Raw genomic sequence first — 12,783 nt, 5'->3', positions numbered from 1 at the left:
GTTACTTGACCTTTTTCCCTTCCTGCTTTTAATATTCTTTCTTTGTTTTGTGCATTTGGTGTTTTATTATGTGACAGGAAATTTTTCTTTTCTGGTCCAAACTATTTTGAGTTCTGTAGGCTTCTTGTATTTTCAAGGCCATCTCTTTCTTTAGGTTAGGGAAGTTTTCTTCCATAATTTTGTTGAAGATATTTACTGGCCCTTTAAGTTGTAAATCTTCTTCTCATCTATACCTATTATCCTTAGGTTTGGTCTTCTCATTGTGTCCTGGATTTCCTGGATGTTTTGGGTTAGTATCCTTTTGCATTTCGCGTTTTCTTTGATTATTGTGTCCATGTTTTCTATGGAATCTTCTGCACCTGAGACTATATCTTCTATCTCTTGTATTTTGTTGGTTATGCTTACATCTATGGCTCCTGACTTCTTTCCTAGGTTTTCTATTTCCAGACTTGTCTCCCTTTGTGATTTCTTTATTGTTTCTACTTCCATTTTTAGATCCTGGATGGTTTTGTTCAATTCTTTCACCTGTTTGGATGTGTTCTCCTGTATTTCTTTAAGGAAGTTATTTATGTCCTTCTTATAGTCCTCCATCATCATCATGAGAAGTGACTTTAGATCCATATCTTGCTTTTCTGGTGTGATGGTGTATCCAGGACTTGCTATGGTGGGAGAGTTGGGTTCTGATGATGCCAAGTAACTTTGGTTTTTGTTGCTTCTGTTCTTATGCTTGCCTCCCACCATCGGATTATCTCAAGTGCTCCCTGGCCTTGATATATCTGTTTGGAACCTGTCCTTCCTGTAATCCCAGTTGAGTCAGAACTTCTCAGAGTCCAGCTTTCTTTGTGATCCAGTGATTCTGGGATCCTGTAATTCTGAGATTCTGGGTGTGTCAGAGTTCTTGGCATTCTAGCTTCCTCTGAGACCCTGCTCCTGGGATCCTGGGTGTGTTAGAGTGCCTGGAAGTGGAGACTGTGGGGCTGTCCCCTGAGTTCTAAACCAAGGTAGACCAGCCGACCAGAAGGAACCTGAGCCACTGGTCAGGCGGGGTTCCTGTGTCTGTGCTCCAGCTGGCCCCAGGCACCCCCATTTCTATTGGAACAGATGTTATGTTCCACTAACCAGTAATCCTAAGATCCTGGGCTTGCTAAGGTGCCTGTGGGGTAGAGAGTCCTCTGGAGACTTTGGGACTGCCTGCTGAGTTCAGGCCCAAGGTCACCATTGCCTTTCTGATTTAAAAAAAAAAAAGTTTGAACCCTTCAGCTGCTATACTGTCATCTAACAGCAGATGCATTCTTTTGTTTGCTCTTCCCGCTCTGTGCTTCTGTTCATGTGTCTCCTTTGTGTTAGGGAACTAGGATCCCTAGAGTGAAAATATTACTGACAACTACAAAGTGAACACAGTTTTAATCATCTTGGGAGCTGCCAGCACAGTTGTTTCTGGCTATCAGCGAGGAGCCAGAAGATGTTAAATTGACATCTGTTAGAAAATAGTTTTCTGAGCCTTGTATTTCAAAATGTAGAAAGGAGAAAAAGATGATTCTACTTTTTTCTTTTTCTTTTTTTCTTTTTTTTTTTTGGCTCAGAGAGAAACTAGAAGATCACACCAGATGTGCAGGGATGTTTCTCTATAAATACACGCTGTTTCCTGAAAAATAGCACACTCAAAGGCAGGGGCAGAGAGGCACACCTCAAAGTGTACTTTGGGTTTGTTTTGTTTTGTTAAATAAATTATGGATTTCTACTGGGATTAAAATGCTTACAAAGATCTATGGGGCAAGAACAATAAATTCAATATTTTTATGATTATTATGGCTTGTATAAACTCAGTTCTCTGTAGTACAGATTAGTGGGAAATCTACATAGAATTTGGAGAGGGGACACACCATGACAAAGTGTGGAGTCAGCTGAATGGAGTGACTTAAGAAGGAGGACACTAGCCAGGCAGTGGTGGTGCACGCCTTTAATCCCAGCACTCGGGAGGCAGAGGCAGGTGGATTTCCAAGTTCGAGGCCAGCCTGGTCTACAGAGTGAGTTCCAGGACAGCCAGAACTATACAGAGAAACCCTGTCTCGGAAAAACAAAACAAAACAAAACAAAAAAAGAAGGAGGACACTAGCCAATTGGTGTGTCTGACACATTTATTACAAGTCACTCGCCCTCATGTGGGAACTGCGTAAGGAAACACAACCAGGGAGTACTCATTTTACATCCAATTCTCACTATCAGGGCCTGTCCATCAGGCACCACCCTGCTACCATATGTACACATCTAAGGAGAACACATGCCCTTGAATATATACCATTCATGACTAGATCGGTTTCAGAGGAGAGCATGTGGGGATTCTAAGCTGGAGGCTATAATGACCGGGTTGAGCATTGAGCACACAACCCATGTTAGGCTAGCCAGATACGTTCTAAGACCTTCCTGTGAAAGTTTTCCCTAGTTTGAGCTATAATTTTCAGGATATAATCATCGAGCTCTTGGCCGATGCTTTTGCCCCCGTGAAGAAAGAAGGCAATGAAGAATAAGCCAGCATAGGGGAGGAGGGGGGAGGAGAAGAAGAAGGGAGAATAATAAAAAGAGAGACTTCCCAAAACTTAAAACCATGGGATGGACTGACCAGTGAACTTCCAAATTAGTTAAGCTCGGTTTCCCTCTTGGCTCAGGTTTAGTTTCAACCAGAGTCTCATTGTCTTGCCACGAAGGGAATATGATTCCAGGAAGACAGTATAAGTATTCTGGGAGAAACCATCTTCTGTTGAAGGCGTTACAGAAGTGGCGTGGAAGATGCAGCCCTGGGCAGGATCTTGCAAGATGTTAAACTGGAGCAGAAAGAGATGTGGGCAGAGGGACACTGATGGTGTGGCTTTATAACCCAAGCTGTCGGTTCAGTGAGAGCAGGGTGGGGGGTCAGCCATGGACTCTCTGAGGATCAGGTGGGGTGAAGGACTCCAGGCTGCTCTGTTCTCTCGGGTACTGCATGTGTACTTGGGTGTGTTCCGTTTACTTCACGGCACTGCATTTGATGTGGGTATTCAGGGATAATAAGTATGTTTCATGTGTACTGGCATACATCCTGAAGCCTGCATGGCATAGACTGTGTGCCCAGTGGTAGCAGAATCAAAGTAGAGATGTCAGCCTCTGGAGATGAGAATCCCACCCCCGGTGATAAAATCCTGGCCACCTTGGGAATTTCTTCTTCTCGTGCCATTGACTCAAGGAGATTAAATTGGCTCAGAAAGATCACCAGTGAGCATTTAAACGTTCTAAGTGTGTGTGTGTGTGTGTGTGTGTGTGTGTGTGTGTGTGTGCATATGTGTGTATATATGTGCACACCACCAGAGGTCAGTGTTAAGTGCCTCCCCCTATTGCTCACCATCTTATTTTTTGAGACAGGCACTCCCACTCCAGAGGGCCAATCAGCCAAACAGGAAAAGCACTTTGCTTTCTGTCACCCCAGCACAGGGATTAAAAGCACACACCGTCTTGTCCCACCTGGCTTTTTATAGAGATGCTGAAGACCCAAACTCCTAACCTCTCACTTGTATGGCAAACACTTTCAGGAGTGAAAACCTTCTCTCCTCGAATATTTTTATGCAAAGACAAAAGGACCTGTTATCTCAAAAAACGCTTACATGTTAGAAATAACAAGGCTTATACAGGGTGCTGTCCCTTATGTGTTTTTGTTACTTGTTATATACGCTGATGTTTTGTATTCATCATTTCTTGTGAATGCTGCATGGGCTGCTTTAAACTGGTTTCATGGCTCATTTGTTGATCCAGCATTGAAAGCCACTGCCCTGACAGTGCTGGGGATCACCAGCAGGTGTCACTGTGGGTGACCAGGCCTTCGGAACAGCCTCTGCAGCTGCTGCTGGCTGAGGTCACTCTACGGAGAAGAATTGGAGAACCTTCTCGCCTTTGATGTGTTTATTGTTTTAACTTTTTTTTAAAGGCCATTTTATCATATGGTTCTATAGAAAGGTATACAGTGACATCTCAGATCCTAACTCCTGAATCTCACTTCCAAGCCTCTTTTCACCACAGGCAAATCTGTTCTACCTTCCTGTATTTTCCTCCAAGGATATCTTATGCATATGCAAATAAGTACACACATTCTTCTCCCTTTCTTTAGAAAAGGCCACCATTATTGAGCTTTTGACCTGTACATTTCTTGCCTTTTCTTGGTAGTCTTTTAGGGTTATAATGGAGGGAGTTCTTCCTGTTCGTAGCTTTATGATAGTGTACACCATGCCTTTGTTTAATTTAATAACTGTTCACAAAGTATGTGAGTTGTCTAGGCTTATCCCTGGTTTGTTTTGTTTTTTATGAAAACAACTTATGTATCAATTACAGTTGCAGTCTTCTTCACTATTAATCCCAGTTTTCTTGGGAACTCGAACTCTCTCCCAGCATGAAATTTAAGACGGCAATTGAGCTGCATTATAATTTCACCTGTCAGTCACCTTACCCTTTCCTAGATGCCATATTGCCCATACCCAACTTGCAGATGCCCTTGGGTCTCTCTCTGCATTTGCTTGGTGTCTGGTCCTCTAAGTATTTGGAAACAATGGGAACTGGACTGCTGTTTGTCATGGCCACATCTGGCACCTCCTAGAGTCTTCCATCCCTCTAGACAGAAAAACATTGGCAAAACATTGAAAAACAAATTGTCAATGAAAAAGAAATATTTCAAAATGAGGGTAAAACTATTTTCACTTTTATTCAATCTCACGTATGTTTATTCAAAGTTTCCATTCCCAAGAAACACACACACACACAATTTTAACAAATAAATAATTTTTTTTTTACAGGTTTTACATCTCCAAAGAGATCATAGACCCTGGCCACCAGCTTGAAGTTCTGTGACACTTTAGGCTTCTCCCAAATCTTTGTTGTCACATTGTCAGTCTGTTACTGAACTGTGCTTCCTGTTCTTCTAGTCAGTAGATTTGTCATGGTTTGGCTTCTGTCTCGGGGCATCGCAGAGACCAGTGCCTACACTTTCTAGAGGTGCTCAAACACACCCCACACAGGGGTCATACATCAGATGCTTACATTGTAATTCATAACAGTAGCAAAAATATAGTTATGAAGTAGCAATGAAAATAACATTGTAGTTAGGGGCACCACAACATGAGGAACTGTATGAAAGGGCCACAGTGTTAGGAAGGTTGAGAACCACTGCTGTGGATGACGAATAGCTTAAAAGTGAGCTACTTTGGAGAGATTTTGAAAGAAGAATACTATGGCAACATGCAAAAGACCTGTCCGGGTCTAAGCCAGACAGGGTCCCAGGATTCGGAGGGGAAGTGGACATGAGTTCCCATCCCTAATGAAGAATCTATCTCCAACTGACAACCTTTCACAAAAGAAAAATTAGTTTTCTCCATTGGAGTCTCACAGGGTACATAAACAACACTAAAGGGCAAGTCCCATACCAAGCAGAAGGAGGCCAACAGAAAACAAACACAGTTGTATATTTGGAGATATTTTTTTTTGTCTCATGTTTCTTTGTTTGGGCATTTTGTGCCTTATTGGGTTTTTGCTTGTATGTTATGATTTCTGATTTTGTGTATTTATCTGGTGTGTGTGTGTGTGTGTGTGTGTGTGTGTGTGTTTAATGTGTCTGTGTGTATATGTGTATGTGTGTGTATATGTGTGTGTATTTAATGTGTGTATGTGTGTATGTGTGTGTTTAATGTGTGTCTGTGTGTGTTTAATGTGTGTGTCTGTGTGTATATGTGTACATCTGTGTGTATGTCTGTGTGTATTTAATGTGTGGGTCTGTATATATGTGTGTGTATTTAATGTGTATGTCTGTGTGTGTTTAATGTGTGTCTGTCTGTGTGTGTTTAATTGTGTGTCTGTGCATGTGTGTGTGTTTAATGTGTATGTCTGTGTGTCTGTGTCTGTGTGTGTTTAATGTGTCTGTGTGTATATATGTCTCTGTGTGTATATGTGTCTCTGTATGTATATGTGTCTCTGTATGTATATGTGTCTCTGTGTACATGTCTCTATGTGTATATGTGTCTCTGTGTGTTTATGTGTCTCTGTGTGTATATGTGTCTCTGTGTGTATATATGTCTCTGTGTGTATATGTGTCTCTGTGTGTATATATGTCTCTGTGTGTATATATGTCTCTGTGTGTATATATGTCTCTATGTGTATATATGTCTCTGTGTGTATATATGTCTCTGTGTGTATATGTGTCTCTGTGTGTATATATTTCTCTGTGTGTATATGTGTCTCTGTGTGTTTATGTGTCTCTGTGTGTATATATGTCTGTGTGTATATGTGTCTCTGTGTGTATATATGTCTCTGTGTGTATATATGTCTCTGTGTGTATATGTGTCTCTGTGTGTATATATTTCTCTGTGTGTATATGTGTCTCTGTGTGTATATGTCTCTGTGTGTATACATGTCTCTGTGTGTATATGTTTAAATGCTGCTTTGTTTGCTTCTTTTATTGTCTTTTGTCTTCTAAAGAGAGAGGGAGAAAGAAGTTGGATAGATGAGCATGGGGTTGAGGAGGGGTGGGAGGGGCAGGGGAGGTGAAACCCTAATAAGAATATATTATATGAAAACAAATATTTTCAGGTTCAAAAAAAATGAGCTTCTTTTAACTTTTTGTTGTTCATCCTCAACTTCTACCCTCTATGTTGTAAAAGCAACATGAGGAATTCGAGGGACGTGAGAGACTCAAGGGACATGAAGGAAGAGAGGGGGGAAGGGATATGAAGCGAATGGTTTTTTTTTTTACGTTTCAAAAAGCTTCATCTCTTTGTCTATTTATTATTTGGACTAAAGCAAGACTTTGCATTCCCTCTAGTAGTAAGGTTGCTTCTCAGGGTTCAGCTGTCACTTGCCTGAGACTGTAGAGAATCTGGGAGCAAAGCTGGAATCCATAAATACCATGCCAGTGTCAGGCCCGCCAAGTCGGCTGCCATATATAACCCTGACGCCATACCCAGTAGGTCAACCCACGGACCTCAACTGACAGCTATACAGCTCCCTCCAAATGCTCTTTATGCCAAGGAAAAGTCTGTGTGTTGGATATACAGCCATGGACTCCCTGATGCACTTCGGTTGTTTTTACATTCGTAAAGCAAAGCAAATATTTCAGGCTTCTCTGACTGTGTCTTAAAGTTTGGAAAGAAACTCACTCCAATGCAGTGCAAACTAGACAAACACTGTAGAATGGGGGTTGGGGATTGATCCTCACTTAGGTTAAAAATGTTTCCAGAAGAGGTACATTTTTAAGTTATGAAAATAACTCACTTATCTTTGTGACATTTATAGAGAGCTTTATTAGATATCATTTAATTTTTTTTGTTAGTGTAAGCTCCAAATCCATCAAAAGCCAATGTAGTGAAAGTTGTAAGACCGTCTTTACTATAGGGACATGCAAACTGTGTTTGACGATATAATACTTGAAGCATCAAAACTTTAATTACAATGGAATACTTACACTCTCACAGAGCTACAACTTAGGGGTACATTCTTTTTTTAATTAGATATTTTCTTTATTTACATTTCAAATGCTATCCCAAAAGTTCCCTATACCCTCCCCCTGCCCCTGCTCCCCTATCCACCCACTCCCACTTCTTGGCCCTGGCATTCTCCTGTGCTGGGTCATATAAAGTTTGCAAGACCAAGGGGCCTCTCTTCCCAATGATGGNCGANTAGGCCNTCTTCTGCTACATATGCAGCTAGAGACACGAGCTCNGGGGGTACTGGTTAGTTCATATTGTTGTTCCACCTATAGGGTTGCAGCCCCCTTCAGCTCCTTGGGTACTTTCTCTAGCTCCTCCACTGGGGGCCCTGTGTTCCATCCAATAGCTGGCTGTGAACATCCACTTCTGTGTTGAGGGGCACATTCTTAAGCCCCCAGTCCTTCATCATTTGTAAAGTCCAATAGAGATAAAGCACATTGTAGCATTAAATCTTGAAGGCAGCAATAGGCCCTGTTATTCATAAATTCTACAAGGAGGTATGCAGTGCTGTATGAGTAAGTACCGGAACTGGAAAGACTTGGTGATGACCAGAGTCTCAACCGCAGAGGTTCTGCTCTTACAAGTCTAGTTGGTTCTAGAGAAAATACCTCCAGACGATCTCACTTGCGAGTGAGCATCATCAGTGCCTTTATACTGTTTCAGGTTCTTTTCCTAAACCCAATAGAAACCTGTAGAGAGAATCTATTGTGTGTTGTATGGATGCATCACCTGTCAATTAAAAAGCCTATGGCCTGTGGGCTTAGACAGGAAATTGGAGGTGGGACATCCAGGAGGATAAAGGATTCTGGGAGAGAGCAAAGCAGGAGATGTGCTGGCAAGATATGAGACAGACTCATTGTACCTGAGCACAGGGAACCAGCTGAGAGGCAGAATGTAGGGTAAAGTGATTGGGTTATTTTAGTTATGATCTAGTAGGAGATGAGCCTAGCTATACAGCCAAGGTATTTGTAAATATATTTTGAGTCTGAGTCTTACTCCGGGGAGCGTGGGGAGGCGAAACCAGGCCTGACTTCAACAGAAAACAGCCTTTTACAGCTCACCATGTAAATGGGTTAGAAGTAGGGAGCTGACTTTGGCCAACAGTCACTCAGCTAGATGAACTACAGGGGCCTATGCCACAACATGACACATCAAAACCTGGGCAACTGCCTAAATCCCCGAGTCACCACATCATAGGCAGAATTCCTCTCGTATTAGAAATTTTATCAACTTTGTTGTTCAGATTCATGTTTGTTTCTGGGTTACTTTATCACTGCACGATGACCCAGCCTGGCCAAAGGCAATACAAAAAGCAACCTTTCAATATAAAGAATGAAAACACTTGTTTGGTTTGGTGGGGTTAACTGAAAAAAGAATGTTTTAAAATAAAAATGTTTCTTAAAAAAAAAAGTTATGATGCTCTTACAAATTGTCTGTGTTCTCATAATAGAGACCGAATCTGGTGCAGGACTTTCTTAAAGAGCCTCGCAGCCTAATGGACTCTGGGCTGTTCCAGAGAGAGACTCTACATCTTTTCTTTGATCTTTGAAATTATTAAATTGAAACATAATACTTATCCTCTTCAGATTCTCTTTATGAAACTCAACCATTGCCTACCCAGGGAACATGTATCTCAGAAAAGCTAAAATGGTCCATGCTCTTGGAAAATCATTTTAGAAGGCTTGATTTATAAGACTGTATAATATTTTATATACTTCACAAAAAGTAAAGAGGCTTTCTAACCAAACTTTGGGGAGTTCATCTTAAAAATCTTGTTTTGGGATTTTCTTTCTTTTTTTTTTTTTTTCTTTAAAAATGAAGTAGAATTCATTTTACACTTCTCTGACAAAATTGATATAAGAACTATCTCTACTGGAGCCACAACCAGGCCTGAAAGGAGGATCTGCCCGGAGAGCTTCCACCCAGGCACTCGGGACTGAGCTTTTCCAGTGAAGGACTTTGAAACTTTAAAGAAACAAAGGGGAAAGAAACACCCCAAAACCTTTAAGAATAGCACTTGAGTGGCACCAAAAATACAAAATTAATATGTAAGGAGTAACCAAAATTTCACACTCATCATAGGCTTTTTTTTTTCAAGAATAAGAATGTTTAAAAGGTAGTTTTCCATTTGTGAAAATAAAGAATAGAGTTATTTTGGGTTATAGAGAATATTTGTTAAAATGTTACTATCTTAAGGGCTCCATCAAATTCCTCTTGAAAACCAGTCACTCTTTCTTACTTCAAATGTGGTTTATTCTATCAATATGAATATGTAGCAGTGTCTGGAGACATACTGTTTAAAATGTATGAGTAATGTCTTAGGACTCTATTGCTGTGAAGAGACAGCATGACCACAGCAACTCTTATAAAGGAAAACACTTAACTGGGGCTGGCTTACAGTTCAGAAGTGTAGCCCATTATCATCATGGAGGGAAGCATGGCAGCAAGCAGGCAGACAGGGTGCTGGAGAAGGAGCTGAGTGTTCTGATTCACAGGCAGCAGGAAGTGAACAAGGACAGACTTCCTCCAACAGGGCCATACTTCCTAATAGTGACACTTCCTATGGACTTGTGGGGGGACATTTTTATTCAATCCACCACAGTATATATTTGATAACGTTTGTGATTTAAAACTACGTTGTGTCTTGAAATGGGGGCCTCACTTGGTCTTCCCAATCGATCTTATCTGTTCTCTTCTGTTATCAATAAAGGCCTTGATTGGCAGTGATAAAATTTTGTGGGCCAAGTCTTTTTGGAAGAGAGAAGTTTGCAGGACAAAGAGGAATAGGCAAAGAGACAGGAGGGGGGTTTCCACAAGAAGGGAAGAGCACAGACCAAGTGACAAATAGATGGAAGAGAAGCAGAATGTTTCAGAGGAAGTCACTGGCTCACTGTCTGAGAAACACTGGTGGCCCCAAACTAAGAATGAATAGCGAAAAGTGGATGCTGTCTGATCCTAGGGGTTGTTCTGCCAAATCAGCCAGGCAGATTACAGATAATGAAATGAGGGAGACCTAGAGGAACTGAGTCTCTCAGCAATGAGAAACAAGAATAAGAGTGAAAAGTTGTCACATGCCTGAAGCAGTAGCCTCCAATGGCCTACATCTGCCTAGGTGACTTCCAGGATAGGGAAGGTTGTCCCAGCAACAGAAGCCTGGCAGTCTGTGAGCTCTCTCTCTCTCTCCAGCTAAGTGTCTGCAGCAGAACTAGACACTCATTTGCTCCACGGATGGAAGACCTTCATTTTTTTTGTTTTTATTGCATTTTAAACCCATTGACCACAGTAAAGACACTTTAATGGGAGCTGCTTTCGGCAACTCTGACAACGCTGTTAAGCAGCCTGGAAATCCACACTCTCCTTGGGGATACATGTCTAAGAATAGACATTTTCACTTGCTGAGACTTCTCGTTCTCCCAGCTGAGAGTCACAGTCACATCCAGAAACCTGAATGCCGAGAAGCCAGAGAGCAGATTTTAATCAAGAAACGTACCAGATCCCGGGAGGACAGTGTGTTGACTGGGCCATAGCATTTTTGCCCTTGACAGAGGAATTTTTGTGAAATTTTGTGTTGGATTCTTCTAAACTGATCATTCCCTGTCTGCAAGAGCCCCGTACTTACTTCTGCAATGAACTCAGAGCGGGGACCACTGACTCCTCTCCCAGCCCGCGAACCATTGCCCCTGTTCCATCACCCATCAGCCTGGACACCATTATCCTCATTTTTGCTAATCACACGGCTCCTACGAGAAGCCTATGAGATAAAGCTGCTTGTCAACAGCTGAGTATTGTCATAGAGTTGTGGAGACTTGCCGAACTCGGATCCAACTCTCATTTGGGGTCTTAAATACTTACAACCCTTTTTACTTCAATGAGAGAGAGGTCCTGCCACCAACACGCAGAACATTTCACATTCCCATTATCGCCTGTATGGTTCAGTGACAAATAGTGAAGGGCTTTAGTTCTCTGCCTGATGGTGAGAATGGTCATCTATCTGTCCCAAGCCACAGGGTCGATGTCTTTTAGTTGACCACTGGAGAGCAGATGAAATTCTACCCATAGTTTTAAATCCAAGACCGTGGGGAAAGTCCTACATAAATAAAGGGCATCTCATCCCTTTTATTCTTACCCACAAGGAAAACTATGAGCATGGAGCTCTTCCAGAAAAGGGTACAGTGACCCTGTCAAGCTGTACCAAAGAACGACAGTCGTGACCTACCAAAGCCATGTTCCCATGAGAAGACTCATTACCTGGAAATGCCAGGGCTCTCCAGGCTGGGGGGAAAGAAAGAAAGAAAGAAAGAAAGAAAGAAAGAAAGAAAGAAAGAAAGAAAGAAAGAAAGAAAGAAAGAAAGAAAAAGTTAGTTTTCAAAAGGTCTTCTCAAAGGATGTACAGACAAACTAGTGTGAGCAGGAAGGAACCGTGTGCCCTTGAACCACATGAGAAGAGCAAGCACCAAGTCTTTTTGTTGTTCTGGGCTGTGTCATCCCGGCAATTTCCAACCTCACTGTGTCTCCCTCACCAGCCGCACGGGTCCATGTGCTCAGCCTCCAAGATCCATTTCAAGGCTGCAATGCTGGGATGTTTCTCATTATAGCTTTCTATAAACGCGAGGGTCCTATCTGGCTTATTTGAATGGAAAATGGGATTTTTTTGAGCCTCTCAGTCTGTTTTGGTGACCTTTAAAAGAAAAACTAAACTGTTGAATCAGAGAGGGAAAAATCTTCACTGGTGCTAATGAAAGTCCATCAGTAACTCCTTTCCCATTCGTGATAGAGGAATGCTATCTACATGTGGGCTAATTTTACTCACCACTGAACTGGAACAGATGCGGTGAACCCCGCCCTAACGTCTGTGTAAGAGGCAAAGCAAGGGTTAAAATGGGAGGAGCAGGAGTAGCAAATATATGATGTTTCCATGCTGTGGTTTAAAAAACAATTTTTTAAAAAAATATAGCCATGGTGTGGTTTGGGGAGTTACAGTTGATAGAAGGGGGAAAAAAGATTTGTAAGTTCAAATTAGGATTGAGAAGTTTGATATGCATATTAATATCATTGTTTAATTATATTATCTCAATTAAATATTAATTTGCATGTTAATAAAATTAATCATTAAAATTAATATGATAAAATTAACTTATTTTCCTTAAATTTTTTATTCTTGTATTTTTTATTAGATTATTTTTTTCATTTACATTTCAAATGCTATCCCAAAAGTTCCCTTTAACTTCCCGCTGCCCTGCTTGCCAACCCACCCACTCCTGCTTCCTGGCCCTGGCATTCCCCTGTA

The sequence above is a fragment of the Mus pahari genome, chromosome 18 (assembly GCF_900095145.1).
Source record: "Mus pahari chromosome 18, PAHARI_EIJ_v1.1, whole genome shotgun sequence".
NCBI lineage: Eukaryota > Metazoa > Chordata > Mammalia > Rodentia > Muridae > Mus > Mus pahari.
Note: the sequence above shows the minus strand (reverse complement) of the source record.